Raw genomic sequence first — 17,499 nt, 5'->3', positions numbered from 1 at the left:
TTCTTTCTTATTTTCATGCCTAGTATTTTTTATGTGATGACAGATATTGTGAATTTTTCATTGTTGGCTGCTGCATTTTTCTGCATTCCTCTAATCTTGAGATTTGTTCTGGGGTGCAGTTAAGTTACTTGAAAATTATTTGATTATTTCAAGGCTTCCATGCAAGCATTGCTATGTGGGACCAGAGCAGCCTTTAGTCCAGCTCTAATTGCCCCCCATGACTTAGGCAACACCCTTGTGAATGTCCTACTTAATGTTCTGTGCAGTATGGGGTTTCTCAACTCTGGCTGTTGGAATTGTGAATTATTCTTAGCCCTGTGAGAATTCTGAGGATTGTTCTCTCCCTGCTTTTATCTAGAAATTCTTCTCTTAGCCTTAAGTACTTTTCTCACAAAGATTCACTGAAAAGTCTGCTGAAGATCTGAGGGAAACCCTCTAAAGATGTCCAAGGCTCTCTTTCTGCAATGCTCTCCCCTTTCCTACAATCTTTCCTGCAAATTCTAAACACCTTGTCATCCCTCAGTTCTAAACTCTGTCTCCCTATCACAGGGAGATTGAGATGCTCTTTTTGATACCCTCCTTCCTGCTCTTCAGCCTGGACATGTTCTGGAAACCATCGGTCTCATATCTCACTTGTTCTCTTCTCTCAAGAATCTGCACTGCCTTTCATTTAAGTCTGAAAAATTGTTTTATATATTTTGTGTGATTTTCAATTGTTGAATGGGGGAGGAATGGCTATGTCTGTTACTCCAGTCATAGCCAGAAGCAGAAGTTGACAGGCTGGAACTTTAGAAGCTATCATTATAACAATGAAGAGAACTTTATTATTTTGTGCCCACGTGAACCCTAGAAATTTTCATTTTCTCCAAGCACTTAATTTAATTTCTTTACAGGCAAGTAGGCCAGGTTTTACTTTTATGAGCAAAGGTCCACTGTCTGGGCTCTTCATGCTTAGAAATTGTTATGCTTTTAAAAATAACAATTTTAAAAACATGGGAGTGGACCTGGTCATATGCTTCACTTCTGCATCACCAAGCTGCATGCCCTTCCCTCACAAATAAAAAAAATTGTCTCCAATTCTTGCCTCTTTTTTAATACCCCAATTACATATATGTGGGGTTATGGCTACATAATGGATGTGGCTGTTTTATTGGCTAAGTGGTCTGCAATGCATATTTATTGACATTCAATTACACCTTTAATTTTCACTTTTTCTTCCTGCCACTTGCTCTGCTTGCTGACTCTTAGCTCAGAGGTGTTCAGATCTCTGCCCAACTAACTGACCAGCCTGTCTGTAGTTTCTTCCAAGTATACTCAAGGCTTCAGTGTCTCTGCCTACTTCATTCATTAACCTGCTTATGTGCTTCCCACTTCCAAAGGTTTGTTAAGATGTTTCATTCATTCACTTATTCATCCTCTTTCTTTCAGTGCTTGTTTCTTTTCCCACCTCCCCCTTTTTATTATTTGTGAGGGAAGGGCATGCAGCTTGGTGATGCAGAAGGTAAAACGTATGCTCAGTCCACCACCATCTTTGAGCTTTTAAAAATAAACTTCCTTCAACTTATGTCACATGCTGACTTTTTTGGACTTTAGGGAAGTTTACATTTATTACAGTTTACAACTTTTATTTTTACATTTGTTTACAGATTGGAACTTGTGCCTGTTTCTATCTAAAAGGATTGTTTCCTGTGCCATATTTCTCACTTAAGCTATAGAGAGCATGTGCTGCTCTTTGATTAGCCACTCAGATATCCTGGAAAAACAACTTTTCTAGATCCCAATCCTAACACGCTCAACTCTCCAATAACCAGCTGTTTTTATTCTCATACTCAGGGAATATAACATCTGCATGAATAAAATCACGGGTCTTTTCCTCCTCTTGAGGGCAACTTCCACATTTCTCAAGCATCAGTCCTCTCCAGAAACTCAAAGTGAAATCACTTAGGGTTCTCCTGAGGCTCCAGCCTATCTAAGCTTCTAATCCAATCCTGGAAGTGGTAGAAATTATTTTAACCTGTTGGCTTTTACAATGAAGATTTAAATTGTTTAGTTATGTCACACAGTGATTCTATGTGAACTGGTATAAAAGGGCAAGAAATAGCCCTCCGAGAGCCTGGATACCATACCTAATGATGACTGCCCACATTCCATAAAGTGATCCCCAAAGATGTAGCCAATAACAGAGGTTAGGAAGAAAGTCTTGATTAAATACAAATATCAGCAAATGTCTGTGTTATGAGAAGTACATAAGTGAAGAATATGTGTGTCTGTAAAGATTAAACCGTAAAAAGGACATCGTGTATGTTCCACTGAATTGTTTTTTATGGACAATCCCAAGGCTAATTTATATTACTCTTTCTTTCTTAGTAAGCTTTGACAGTCTCTACTTGGATATTTGATTATCCTATTAGTTTTCCTTTTTCTAAAAAAAAAAAAAAAAGTAAAAAGAATATGGGTTTAACCTATGTGGAGGAAGACAGCCATTTTTAAAGTGCTTGTATCTCATTGCACCGTCTGCTCTTCTGAACAGTGAGAGATGACAGATCCAGGTCTATAGTCCTGTGTCCAAGCTACATATTCATGTGAAGGAAAAGACCAGGACCCAAACCCTCAGGGTCATATCCCTTTTCTCAGCCATGGGATATTGGGGGAGGGGTGCCAACAGAAAAACAGTGGCATCCCTAAGGTATTCCTCTCCTATTCCTTTCTCAGTCTTCACATCTCTAATACCTCAGGGGAATGTAAAATTATGTGACCATATACAGGCACCCAAAGGAAAATAGAATTAAGGTGTACTTTTTCTGAGCTATCTTGTCCTCCTGCCAGGATTCAGTCAAGTCAATAAGTCTATTTTTTCCCCCAAGGCTAATATTGCCTCATGGAAGTTCATGTTGTCCAGGAATCCAAAAAGCCACTTTTGTAAGACTTTGGAAGTAGGACAACTTCCAATGACTTTCTCAGATTAAGCATAATAAAATTAAAAGGGCTCGATGTAGCAGATTGTATTTTCTAAAGAAGTCCCCAATAATATCAGTCTTCTGCATGCTTTTCTTCAGTGTGGCCTCCTCTGTCCTCTTATTCATTCTTTTGAATCTGGGTGGGCTTGTAGCCACATGAGCCAATAGAGTATAGCAGAAGTGATGCTATGACTAAGGCATAAATGGTGATGCAGCTTTTGCCTTGTTGGCTGGAGCACTCGCTCTTGGAGCCCTAAGCTGTTGCATAAGAAGTCTGACTACATTGTCACAAGCTTGTTGGAAGGAAGCCCAGAACAAATGAAGAGCCCACATACCACTGGTATGGTAGACAACACCAGCTGAGGTCCCAGTTAACTGCCAGTGTCAAATGACAATATGTTAGCATAGTCTTTTCCAAAAATAATGTACACATAATTGAATATCCACATGCAAAAAAGACCCATAATTTATACCTCACGCAAACAATCTTGGATATAGATGCATGTACAAAAACCAACTCCTCAGAATGGATCTAAATATAAAGCCTAAAATTTCTAGATGACTACATAGTAAATGTTTGTGATCTTGGGTTCACAAATAATTTCTCAGATAAGACACAAAAATACAATCAATTTATAGATTTTAAAGTGACACTGAATTTCAGCAAAAAGAGTAACTTATATAGATGTGGGAATCAAAGCTGTTGCACTGGAAACGACGGTGTCTAATTCTTCAGTGGTTGGTGGGGAAGGGGCCAACTGAAACACAGAGAAGACAAAGCAGCTGATATTAGCTCAACAAAACTACAAGGAGGATTGGATCAGAAAAATCTAGAAATTGTGAATTGTTTATAGTCAACCCAAAGAAAGGGTTGACTATAAAGAGGCATGAAAGAAGTTTTTGGTACGATGGAAATGTTCCGTATTTTATTTATGGTGGTGATTGCATTGTCAAAACTCATAGAATTGTACATTAAAAGGTGAGTTTTATTGTTTATGAATTAAACTTCAATAAATGTGTTTTGAAAAATAATAGGAGTCATATATTCAAGTGGGACTTAAACCTTTGACCCTTGATCTATAGTTTGGTGTTCTTTTCACTTACTTTACTTATCTCCCAGTAATTATTTCTTTGTTTTATTCCTTTATATTTAAAAATCATCTTTACTAGATTTTTAAAAATTTAAAAATTGAATAAATGTTTTCATTCCATTGTGTCTCATAGGCTATGTCTGGGTGTCAAACCCACCTCTTTCTTTCTCCACAGTGTTCGATAAACTTGTATAATTATATTTTTATAAGGGCTTTTTTAAGAAAAGTTTACATCTGTAGGAAATGGCCCAGAGTAAGCTCAATGCTAACAAATGTTGATATTCTGGGAAGTTAGCAGGTGGAAAATAATAATTGCATCACTCAGTTTTGGGAATACTAGAAATTTGCTCCTTTGACAAGCTACTCTTCTAGAATTCCTCCATGAAAGTCAGCACAAGATCACATTTGGAAGTGATGAGACTCAAGCTAGTAATGTAATGTCATATTATCATTTTAGAAATAATAATAATGATGGTATAATATATAATAATAAAAGTAACTTTTCAGGTCCCAGTGTAAAGAAAAATACACAGTTTTGTGTAAGCTTGCATTCTTTAATCACACTTCATGAGCTAATATTTTAATGACTCCTCTTGGATAATAATTAGCCATCTCAGCTCCTTACCTGTCATCTGAAAACTACAGTCACAGTTCAAAGCTTACCAGACAATGTTTTCTCCTCTTTTTTCTAGTAACTAAGATATTAAAAGTCTTCATGTGGAAAATGCTTTTTCCAACCATGCTAAAATTTCAACCTTGTACAGAATTTCCCTAAGTCTAATCAGAGGTACTTTGGTTGCACAAGCAGACTGAAATATAGTCACTGAAGATACTATCCAGTCTTTCATTTAATACATGTGTGAATAGGCTATGGGCTCAACCAGAAGAATCTAGCTAATTACAGTATCTTGGTAAATAGTTTGTTGTGTTTTGTTTTGTTTTCTAAATAGCCTAGGATGTAGATTCATCCTCTAACAATTTCTTTTTATTTTTAAAACGATGAAATAGAAAAGGGATATTTTGAGTTGACTTTGGCTCACCCCAATATTGGACTTTAATGATAGTCTTTTGAGTGCAAATTTAGACATTTCTCAGTAATTTTAATGATAGAATTTTGAGAGCACCCTATGAGTTTATCTAAATGTCAGGCTGTGTTGAGGTTGTGCTCTGTACTGGAGGACCTATTAATGCTGGAATCAGGGCTGCTGCAACGGGAACTGTGGTGGTTCCTTCATCAGTGCCTAGAGGGGCCTACTAACAAACAAATCAGAAAAAAAGAAAAAAAGAAAAAAAGAAACAGCTGGTATTAGCTAAGCTTGGAAGAGTACTGGGTCTGAGGGAGCCAAAAATTGTTAATTTTCTTTCTTTTTTTTTTTTGGAGACCGAGTCTCGCTCTGTCACCCAGGCTGGAGTGTGGTGGCGCGATCTCGGCTCACTGCAATTTCTGCCTCCTGTGTTCAAGTGATTATCCTGCCTCAGCCTCCTGAGTAGCTGGGATTACAGGCAACCGCTGCCACACCCGGCTAATTTTTTGTATATTAGTAGAGACGGTGTTTCACCGTGTTGTCCAGGCTGGTCTGGAACTCCTTAGCTCAGGCAATCCGCCCACTTGGCCTCCCAAAGTGCAGGATTACAGGCGTGAGCCACCGCACCCGGCCAAAATTATTAATTTTCATACAAATCCGTATTCTCCCCTTCCTCTTGGGTCTTTGTGCCCCTACTCTCTCTAATGACTGCTTAACTGTAACAGAATGAGCAGCAGACTGGGGACCAGAAAAGTGACATAAGTCCCAGGACCACCACTAACTAGCCCTGTGATGCTTGCAAGTCATCAAGACCCACGTCTCAATTTATTTACTTACAAAATGAGACTATTGAGTTAAATTATTTTTTGGTTCCTTTCAACTTAAAACCATGTTTTGTTGAGATGCGGGAGGAACTCACTGTATGTTAGTTTAGTGTGTGCTAAGAAGCTAAAGATATATTAATGAAACAAAAATTACAATTTCAAGTTAAAGGAGCCTTCCTATTATTGAATCCATATATGCAAATTTCTTCTTTTTGCTTTCTAGGCACATAATACTCTTTGTATTGGTCTGTTTACATCCGATTGAATTTCACATTCATAAATGCTTTTTTGAGTCCCATCCCTAGCCCTAGTACAATGTAGAGGCAGTGACTTCTAAAGAAACATTATAGGTTAGAGGGTAGAGCAAGCTGATGAGTAAAGAGCATATTCCACTATTGGCCAGGCTCATTGACATATTGTACATAAATTGTTTAGAATAATGCTTGGCTTATATAATTTTCCCAGAATGTGTGCATGCTCTGCTTTCCTCAGTGTTTTACATGTTTTCCAAAATATCCTACGAGACAATCAGGGTAGCTGTTATTCTCCACATTTTTCAAATGAGAAATAGGTTTTGCATAAGTCAGTTATATGTAAAACTTTATATCTAAATGAAACCTAAAAGGTTATCATGTTCCATCTCCTCTTTATTCAGAGAGGAAATTCAAGCGTGAGAGAAATTAAGAAATGTTTTCAAGGCCACTCAGTTAAGTGATGGAACTCAGATTGTATCTGAGATCCTTTGACTCCTAGGCTAGTGCTTCTTCTGAACTGACCAGGCCCTTTGCCCTTGAGAAAGCCAATTTGAGATGGGGAAGCTTGGTGATTCAAAGTTATCTCTTGAGAGCATCACCAAGCAACAGAAGATTGTGAAAGAAGACATATACATTAAAACAAACAATAAAAGTTCAAGTTCTTTCAGCTGAGACACAGATTGGCTTGTGGGTAATAGGGTTTGAGTTTTCTGGTGGACGTCTCTCAACACTTAGCATTTCCCAAGAACTTTTAATATTGTTAGATGCTTTTGTTGAATTAATGAGTTTTTATTCATTAGGAAGACCTGAGGTGCTGGAAAATTCCAAATTTTTTACTCCAGAAAGAGTCTGAAATAAATTTGGGTTTAGTGTTGAATTATGAGCCCCATGAAAATTTTTTGCTTCACCATTGTTTTATTTTTACCCATATGCAGGGATAGGATGAAGAGAAAAGCAATTCCATGTTCCTCTTTTTCAATAGTCTTCAACAAGAGTCTCTGTACATTGTGTACTGTGAATTTTCATTGATTGAAGGTCTTCTATGCCTAAGACCAATAATTGCTCCTAGACCTTTGAGGAAATCTGCCAAGCTATCTTGGGTGTCTCTGAGGTTAATCTGTAGTTCATCAAGCACAACAAAAGTGACACAAAATCTCTAACTTGAGTTTCATTGCTACTTGTCAGACTTCCAGGTGTCTTCTGTAAATGGAGTGTCCAAGAACCAAGGTAGAAATCTCTTGGTTACCTCAATCAAGGATGAGCCTCATTCTGCACCTGCCACAGGTGCACTTTGGTCCTGGGCTGTGAATCTGAGCCTGGATTTAGTCCAACTGCAGTCGTGAGAATTCGACCAAGGATATGTGGCCATACATCCAGAGAAATCCCACACCCAATAAAAAGCTTTTTTTTTTTTTTTTTTTTTTTTTAAAGCGGGTTTGCCTAACATTGCAAATTTTGTAGGAATTGAATTCCTCAGGAAAACTCTCAAGCAGCAACATTAATATCTCTCAGGAAAGCCTACAGATGTAATGATTTATAGATTATGAGTAAAACTATGCTTAATGCTGCCAAAAGTAAGTGAGGCAGGGGTGTAGAGTCAGGGTGGGAATCTGTTTAAATGGTACAGATATTGACAACAAGCAGTTCTGAGGGAAATGAGCTATAAGAGTAGTATGGCAGTGTTAATCTTTGTAACCACTAAAATATCTAACTTGTGAACATGTGGTACTAGTAAATTCTCTCTGTCTCTCGTGTGTGCATGTGTGTGTCATGCTGAAGTCTGGGAATAAAGATTTTACTATTTCTATATATGTTCTGGACTGAATGTTTGTGTCCCCCCAGAAACTAATATGTTGAAATTCTAACTCCTGGTGTCAAAATATGTATCTGTCCTGCCAAAAGTCCGTGCTGTTTGTGCACTTTACATGGACAGGCTACCAAGTGACTTATGGACTTTCTGCCATAAAGCTCCTCAGCCAATAGCAAAATACTCTCTTTCTTGTTGGGAGGCAAACCTATTTAGTGGACTATACACTCCTACGGATGTGTCCTCACCTCCGATTAGTCTATATGTTCATTGGCAGCAGATCACTGCTAAGACAAATAGGTCTCTTGATCATTTTACTCCATTGTATACATGGGACTTCTCAACAAACTGTTGGCTTGTATCCAATTTCAAAGAAAAGACCTTATTAAAAATATATACATCTTATAACTCTAAAGCAAAGGTTGCTTTCTGGTAACAGAATAGGCAGAGCGTGTGTTTGTGCATAGAATGGATCTATTCTACCCTCATGTGTGTCCTCAAAATGTATGACCCCTTCTCAGACTTCCATGGAAGCAGAGACTAACTTACTGATCAGGACTGACGTTCTGGGCCAAATGCTATTTTGTCCAATTTTATGGATAAAAATTTCTTCATATGTACTTATACCTTTTGAACATGTTGACATGAGCAGCAACTTGTGTAGCTGGAAACCATGCACAGTGTCAAGGTCTCACTTCCTGCCCTGGCTCCCTTCTGAGTCACTAGCAAGCCTGCTGGCCCTTGAAGCCTGTGACATTCCTCCTTAATGTGCTTTTGTTTGATAAATAACTGTTGATTGTATCAGTGACATATGCTTGCCTTGAAATGACTTAGAGAGAGTCACAGAGTGCATAACCCACCATTGGAAGAACACATCTGAGTCACTGAGGGCCATTTCAGTTGACAGCACATTGTAGCGCTTAAATGTTTATGCCAAGGGTGGCTGCTGAAATCCTCTGCAAAACTACCTTTTTTTTTTTTTTCACCCCAAGCTTCCTGATGTCTTGATCACGTAGTCTGTAGGTTCTAGCCTGGAGCAAAGAAGGCTGAATCAATAAGTTAAATATTACAGGACACAAAAGAGGATAGGTAAAATGAAATCAATGTTCTCGGTAAACAGTTCAAAATCTTGTAGAGATGGCACAGATTTTTTTTTCATTTTCATCTCATCTCATCTCTGACTAGCTGTGTGACCTTTGTGGCTTGGCCTCCATAAGTCAGCTTTCTCATACTCACAAAGTGAATTTCTTAAAGTATATTCAGTAGCTCAGAAATTGCTGGGAGGGCTAGAGAAATAGACTCAAAGCTAAGCTTTCCAAAACCATAATGAAAACCAGGCTACAGGAGTGACACCATGAGGACCCTGCTGGTGCTGTCTCCACCTGCCTGCTAGAATCCAGCTGTTAGGAACTTGATCTTCCTGGAACTGTTATTACCATTTCCAAAGCTGGACTTTTCTACCACCACCCATGTCAGCAATATAAATGCCCCCAAAAGCCTGCACACTCATATCGCTCACTTCCAAATGGAAGACTCATGAAGGTACATCTGATTGGTGGACCTGACTGAGGTCATCTGCCTGCACCACAGTTGAAAGAGAGGCTGGAGTGGTCAGTTTTCCTGAATTGATTATGCCAGTGACAGACAAAATTGATAACATGGGAAACTATGAAAATGTATGGAGGGTGTTTATAACATATTGGGCAGCCACATATGGCAGGTGTCCATAAGCTGACTTAAAAAGCCAATGAGAACATTCAACGTCACATTGTAAAGCTCCATCCACAGTGCCTGGCACACTCATGCTCCTCATACATCATATTTTTTTTTTGTTTCATTCCATCTCTTGTGGGAATTTTAAAAATCGTACTGCGGAGTTTCAAGAATTCTGTCAAGGATTTGTCCTATGTGTCATAACTAATAGTGTGCCTCTGAATCTTTGCCTTAAAGTGGGAACAAAGAGACAGCCTAGTCTCTCCAAACTCTTCTGTGATACTTATTTTTGTTAAGGAGCTCATCAGCACAAAGGGTTAGAACACACAGGACAGTGAGCTGTGTTCTCTTTCCTGGCCATAGGAAGATGATCTGCCCTAGAAAGAGGGGAAGGGGTTCTTTGTCCCCTGATTCACACCACCTCTGGGAAGCAATCGCATGTGCCTCTGTGACATGCTGATTCATGGTTATCTCAGTGCTGTCTGCTTGTGGAGAGTGGGCCAGCTCCCTTCATCCTTTGGTGTCTGACAGGGTTGTCTTTTGTCCTGAGTCACTCACTTTGCCAGAACCCAGGAAATGGGCATGGGAATAGAGAGGTGAAAAAAGAAATGTATTTTTCCTTTTTCAGGAGCATATCCTAGGAGGAGCACTAGCAGACTCGCTCACACTAGGATGGAGCCCTGGGGACCAGGACTTGGGTAGGATGTTTGCCAAGAGTCAACACTGGTAAGTCACCTCTGTCATCAAGGTCAGAAATAGGAGACAGTGCCTAGAAAGTTGAGGGCCAGGTCAGTGCAAAAGAAGGCTCAAAAGTAAGCAATGGTGGGAGAAATGTGAATCTCAAGGACAAGGGCTCCAAACAGCAACGGTGAAGACCAAAACGTGTTGTATCATGTGCTGCCTAAGTGAGCGGGACCTCTTGCAGATAATACAATTTGCTATTTGTAGAGTGGTCTGCAGTTCATCAAATAACTTCACATATTTTATATATCAGCCCATGTGATCTTAACCATAAACTCATAAGGTGAACAAGGTAGCTGGTATTATTGCAATTTTACAGATGTCAAAAAGATGATGAGTGGAAGTAGAAGTTTAGTGGCTTTGACCAAAGTCACATGGCTACTCTGTGGAATCAGGGCTCAAACCAGATGCTCTTTCCTTATTTAGAACTCTGAGTTGTGACTAGCAGAGTCTATGAAACATTTCAATAAATATAGACAGAAATATGGGAAGACAAATGAGTTGTGGGAGGTTTACTAATTTGATTTCATATGGGCTTACACGGGGAGGTTTTAAATTTGATCTCATGGCTATTTTCTCTCAGTTTGTAATTGAGAATTCTAGAATTATGCAACTTGTGATGTGCAGTTTAAGCGAGGTTTGGATGTTCTGTCTTGGCTTTTGATCATTCTTGCCATTTCCACATCATCTTTGACTATGAGGGCAGGTGCTTGTTAATCGTGAGAAAAAACTGACTTCTTTAAATTCTCAGAAGCTTGTTCATCCTTGACAACTCAGCTGTTGAGCTGAAAACAGTTGATGACAAGCCATAAAAGAGAGAAATCCTGCCCTTGGTAGGCTGTTTTAAGGTCACACACACCTGTAGAAAATTGACCCATAGAGGTCTGTAGTGGTCTTGGTGCTTGACATCTGGAGCTACTTTATGATAATACTTTCTGTGGCTCACACAAGGCTCCTGTCTGGGTAAGGCATGCTTCTGAAATGGCAGCAAGTTAACCTGATTTTTTGTTATGTATAAATTTGCTGTATTATTTGTGTATATAAAACAATGTAGTTGCTCTCTGCCTGTCTACAGCATCCAGGAGAAGAGCGAAAGTTGGACTTAATCATTTAGAGTATTTAGCTCCCTTCAGTTGGTAGGCTATTTGGTTGAGTTTTGGTACTTGTCCTAGCTGCTTCTTTGCATTGATGAGTGCAAAATGTGATATTTTCTCTAAGAACATTTTGGAAAGGGTAAAGCTCTGAAGAAATTATGGTGATTGCTTTTTATACTAAAGGAACTCACAACTAAATTCACAAATATACTTACGGTAGGAAAAAAAGATTCATTTCTGTATAGTAGGTTCTGTCTCTCTTACCACAAAAATGTTAATATAAGCCTGATTTTGTCACATCTACATGTGCTGTTGAATGTAGTTACAAATTGTGCTGACCCAATCACGAAATAGGTATGAACTCAAAAGATGCTCTGAAGGGAGTAGACTGATTCTAGCAACCCCATAAAATTTAAATCATTAATTTTTTCCTCTCAACCTTCTTAACTGTAATTTGCTATATTGTTGAATTTGAAATGAAGACTGCTTAAGATTTTATGCACTTCTGGCTGCCTAGCATTTATTCCAAGTGAAGGAGCTGGAGGTATTAGAGTTTCAGAAACTCGGTGGTGATGTTCAAAGGCCTCTCCCAGCTATGGTCTTCATACAAGAGCAAAACTGCATTCTTCTCACTGAATGCCCCCTTCCCTGCTTCAATAATTTAGTGTTCCCCAAGTCAACTACCTTCTGCTACCAACATTTGCATACAAATTGCTCTTTAGGCGCATTAGCTATTATTCCTTTGGCATTAGCTAGCAAGCCTCACAGAAATATAAGAAATACTACACAATGTAGCTCATCTAGCTCAAAATTAATTCTGACTCAAAAAAGTAGTCACATTCCTCCCCAAACCTATTCTGTTGTAATGACTTGTTGTTATTGGCCTACAATCCATGGATTTATGCAACTGAATTATTTATCATCAAGGGTAAGCATCAGAATTCCCTGGCATTTTTTCCCCCAAAACTACACTTGCTGAGACTCCACCACAGACTGGCAATTTGGGAAGTCCAGGATTAAATCTGGGCACATGTGTTCTTCATCAGAGCTTTATGTCATGGTCACATAAGGTCATCCCCTTAGGTCACCATAACACGAAGCTCTGATGAAGAGCTATTTCCCCAAACTTTCCTCACTTATAACCTAAACAGAAAAAACAAAGCTTATGGATTGTTATCAATATATTCCTTTCTCAAACCTACTGTCCCTTTAAACTTTCTTTTATGGGGGTAATTTTCTCCTGCCCCCATGAAAGATCTGACAGTTTTCACTGGCTTTTCCACTCACCCTTAAGTGGTCTTTGGTTACTTTAAGTGGCAAACACAGCTTCAGTTCATGGCAGCATGAATGGCCAAACAACTTAGTGTGAAGTCTCTTCCCTTCTGCAGTTCCACGTTCCTCTGGTTGTGAACTCGTGGGTAGGGATGGTGGGATAACCCTATGGCTGTCTCTTCTCCACCTGTTTTCCCTTCTCCTCTGTGCTTGCCTTTCTTTAGGACTTCTGCAAGGTCCACGCTTGGGCAGGGAATAAAGGTAAAGGGGCAAGACAATTCCTTCCTGGCTGGGTGGTTTTCTGCTCACTGGTCTTGGCCACTGATTCCACTGGTGAGGAAGGCCTGGCCAACCACTCAATTTGACTATCAATGGATGCTGCAATTCCCCTAACCTGAGTGGACACTTCTCTACTTTGGGTAGTCTCTAATGCCCCACCCTCAGTCCTGCATGTTGAAGGTAAACTTACAGCCTCATTTTTTTAAGAATTACTCTCCCCTCTAAGTGGGCAGGACTCAAGACATCTTTGTATGGGACTCTTTCTACAAGACTCACTTCTGGTCCAGAAAAACACCACATATCACTTGTTTTCATGATCAGTGAGGTACAGGCACAGCCGACCCTCCTGGCTCTGTCCTCCAGGCTTCCCCCAGCCCCGAGATTTTCCAGGGCAAAGAAATGTCGAAGCTATCTGAGGGTCTGTTGAAGCCCTCCTTACTAGGCTTGCGGTTAGAAGGAAGCACTATCCCCACCTGTGAAAGGGGGAGGGTGACTCACAAGTTGGCAATAGCTGTCTCCAAAGAAAATTTTCACCCATCTCCTGTCCATTCTCTTTGAAGCTTTTTTTTTTTTTTTTTTTTTTTTTTGTCCTATTTCTGATTAGGCTGAGCAACCAAGAATCATGGAGCAGGTTCTTGGGGACATTTCTTCAGGCAATCTTCTTGTGGAGTGGGGGAATCAGCCTCAGATTCACTTTAGTGTCCTGCTATCTGTCACACTGGCATCTCAGTGCAAGTGATGCAGGCGATGTCTCATTCAGCCCTCTGGTTGCATATATGTAGCATGAATTTTATGAGTTTACACACACCATAAAACCACTGGGCAGGGGAATATGAAGGAAGGGCCAGTCTGTTCCCTTCCATGGAGGAAAGGGGATGGCAAGACCCCCAACACTGTAAGTTCCATTTTCTGTATTTACCAGATTTCTAGATAAGTCAGGATACTGTCCTTTATCCCATGCTGGCTAAGAGCAAGTATTCCTCTGCCCCATGCACTGCTTCCTTATAGTCCAGTTTAGGTAGCTCTAAATGAAGGAAGGAACTACCTAAGTGCTTAGAAGTACAATATACCATTACCCGTTTGGGAGGTCTGTGCATGAAAGCTTCTTGAAGTCCATTCACCTTCCAAAGTTGTGCAAGACCTTGCTCTGTGGCCTCAAGTCAGTAACTTCAAAACATAATAGCCCATTATCACAGCATTCTGTGTTGGCCAATATTAAATAACTGTGGGTTTAGCTTGGGTCTAGCACAAGTCAGGCCAAAGACATTTTATTTTTAGTTTCTTTACCAGCGTAAGAGAGATACATGCATTCGTGGCTTCCTTTCATGCCTCTGGCTTTCCTGCAAACACTTGCATGCACCAGAACCCTCACAGCTTCCTATGACCGAGCAACTATTTTCAGCACAGTCACTCTGTATTTTCATAGTCAAGATACACTTTTCTCCCTCAAAATGTCTCCAAAGGCTATAGAACTCTGGTTCACACTTCACAACTTATATTACTTAATAAAACCCTTAACTTCTCAGTCTAATGTATGAACATTAGGTTAATGGTGATTATCTTCCTCCCCAGGGATTGTTTAAACTGTTTTTGGTTAAATTAGGCTCAGTCAAATTACTTTTCTACTATCTGCCTTAAATGTAAATTCAACATTTGTTGTGGATACAGAAAATAGCTTGCAGCTTCAAATTGGCACGTTTTCTGTTTATTTGTTTAGGCTTCCTGGAGGAGAGTGTAATTCTTTACTACAAAGATGATGACAAGGTTTGGTGTTTCCTCCCCTATTTTCCGAAGTTGTATTTTAGCCTTCTCGCGTTTTCTGAACACTTAGTAGCAAGGCATAACTGAAATAAAGGTATGGGCTCTGAAACTCCAAACCCTTTACAAACAACACAAATTATCTAGTTTAAAGCAGAAGGACAGTAGGATCTCTTATACAAAATCATCCCAATAAGCCACTGGATATTTATATTTGGGTGTTCTTGGAAAAGTTTCTGTTAAGAGGTATTAACAGTTAATACGGCTGGGCCTGTGGCTCACGCCTGAATCTTAACCCTTCTGGAGGCCGAGACAGGCAGATTACCTGAGGTTGGGAGTTTCAGACCACCCTGGCCAACATGGCAAAACCTCATCTCTACTAAAAATACAAAACTTAGCCGGGTGTGGTGGTGTGCACCCGTGGTCCCAGGTTCTTGGGAGGCTGAAGCAGGAGAATTGCTTGAACTGGGGAAGTGTATGTTGCAGTGAGTGGGGATCATGCCACTGCACCCCAGCCTCAGAGACAGAGCAAGACCCAGACTCAAAAAAAACAAAAAACAAAACAAAAAAGTTATTATACTTAATACAAGAAAATATTGCATATTATTTTCAGACTAAATTAAAATTAAAGTGATATGGCTGAAATGACTCAATATTTTCAAGGAATGTGAGAAATGATTCAAGGTATCATGCTTTTGCCATGTTAAATTTAGTCCCAAATAATCCTGGTTTTGAAGATAGATTTCCTAAAGTTGAGATTCTTTTTGAGAGCATAGAAGGATTCTAATATTCCTCACATTCTGCCAAAATCAGTTTTGTCAATGGACTTAATTTTTTAGAAAGGAAAACTGACTAAAAAAAAATCCACCTGGCTTAATTAGAAGGTTAGGGAGGTTAGGGTAAACTAATGGGGTCCTGAATTATGCAGATGAAAAGCTCTGCTACTTCATCTTACTTTGGCAGCTTAGATGCAGGCTCAGTCTGGGATGAAGAAATGTTGACTGTACATTCTCTGAAAGACATTTGCAAGCACAGAAGCTCAAAGACAAATAAAAACTGTCTATTCCACTAGGGGATCTGAATGTATAATAAATAAAGCTAGAACTGTATCTTTTCTCCCTCAATTTTTCTTTAAAGTTTGTACAATGAAACTTTCAACTGGTCTTAAATGAAAAAACAAAACAAAACAGGATTGCTTATGAATTTAAATAATTCTGCTTTATTTCTTTAAATTGAAGACCAAGCAGTTTTTTTCTGTAACAGAAGAGTCACTTAATTCTGAAATGTAGAAAAGTTGCCAAAGCTGAGATAGAAAGAGTCCTTAACCCATGCTCCCTGTTAGCCTCTTCTAAGTTAATCCTTTGCTTGTAGTGTTCTGCTTTGAGGCAGAAAAGCATTCTGAGATTGATTTGAAATGATTTCATTCTGCACCATCAGGCTGCCTCATGACTCAGGGAAACAGTTCTCTTCATTTTTAGTTGTGGTGTCATAATACATTTAAGCCTCTGATATAGCTAAAGTACGTATGTGTGAAAAGACTGTATTTTTAATTAATACCTGAGAAAATGAAATTGGATATGTGGTAAAGTTGCGTTTAAAATTCAGCTTAATTTAGTATTTATGATTCACCACATTAGATAGTTTGGCTTAGTGGGCTTCTTTACCAATTAATATTTATTTTCATACAAATCAGCAATAAAAATATAAATATACAGCAACTCAGATTTTTAATTGCAACTTAGATTTTTTTTAATTTGGCTTTTTTTAATGTTTCTTCACGAACCCACCCACACATACAGAATTTTATTATAGCTGAGTATTTATTACCATTTATATAATACTGTCACATTAAAAATGCCCATATCTTATCCTACTCTAAACATTTTAAAGTGTAAATATAATCAAGTTATATTTGTTATCATTATCCTCTTTAAAAAATATTTTAAGTTACTAGAGTAGTTAGTAAATCACAGTTCTGTAAGCTTACTTTTAATGTCAACACAGTAAATTTTAGTTACTTTAGTTTTATTTATTTAAATTTAATAATGTCTAATCTTCCCTTTTCTGTTGCAAAAGTTGTGTTTATGTAGAATGCAAAATAAAACTCCAGGACCACTTTCCTGTAAGGCTGAAAGGCCCATCAGCAGCTGCTTCTCCAGTGAGTGCTTTTAGCTAGTGTTATTTAAAAAAAATAGTAATAATAAGATGCTTCCACTGGTGGAGTCTTGATTAATTAAAAGATGCTGCTATTGCTTTGCACCTTTTGGTTGCACCCCATCTTTCCTTTACTCTCCTCATTGATAAACGAACATTCTCCTCTTAGGGCAGATGGCAACGTTAGCCAGTGTGTTATCTTTCGGTACCATTACAAATAGCACTGGTACTGGCAATCCTAAAAACATACTTAAGTGACTTATTTTGAAGATGCAAGATGCTAAATGCCTGTTTAGCAATGTTCTCATGAATTGTGTTTTTATGAGAAAATGACTTTATCTGTGTCAATTGTGGTTCCTTATGTAGGTAGTATATTTAGATTACTACAATTCTTTGGTTTCATTTGCATCTATATCAGAAAGTCAAATTCAGCAAACCTTTTGAATTCTAAAAGCTCTTGTCAAAGCAGAAGCTTTGAAATAAAGTTTACTCTTTGAATTATCTACCAGTAGAATTTTCTAATTGTTATG

General features: G+C 38.8%; 1 long non-coding RNA gene across 1 annotated transcript in view; it reads left to right on the top strand.

Annotated features, from left to right (window-relative positions):
• Positions 1-17,499, top strand: part of LOC134728801 (uncharacterized) — a 303,662-nt gene that overhangs the window by 100,601 nt on the left and 185,562 nt on the right. The window contains exon 3 of the long non-coding RNA XR_010109615.1: positions 10,300-10,397. This is a non-coding gene — a long non-coding RNA (uncharacterized LOC134728801). The remainder of the gene's footprint in view (positions 1-10,299; positions 10,398-17,499) is intronic.

This window comes from Pan paniscus, chromosome 14 (genome assembly GCF_029289425.2).
Source record: "Pan paniscus chromosome 14, NHGRI_mPanPan1-v2.0_pri, whole genome shotgun sequence".
NCBI classification, from domain to species: Eukaryota; Metazoa; Chordata; class Mammalia; order Primates; family Hominidae; genus Pan; species Pan paniscus.
Note: the sequence above shows the minus strand (reverse complement) of the source record. Positions and strands in the feature narration are given on the sequence as shown.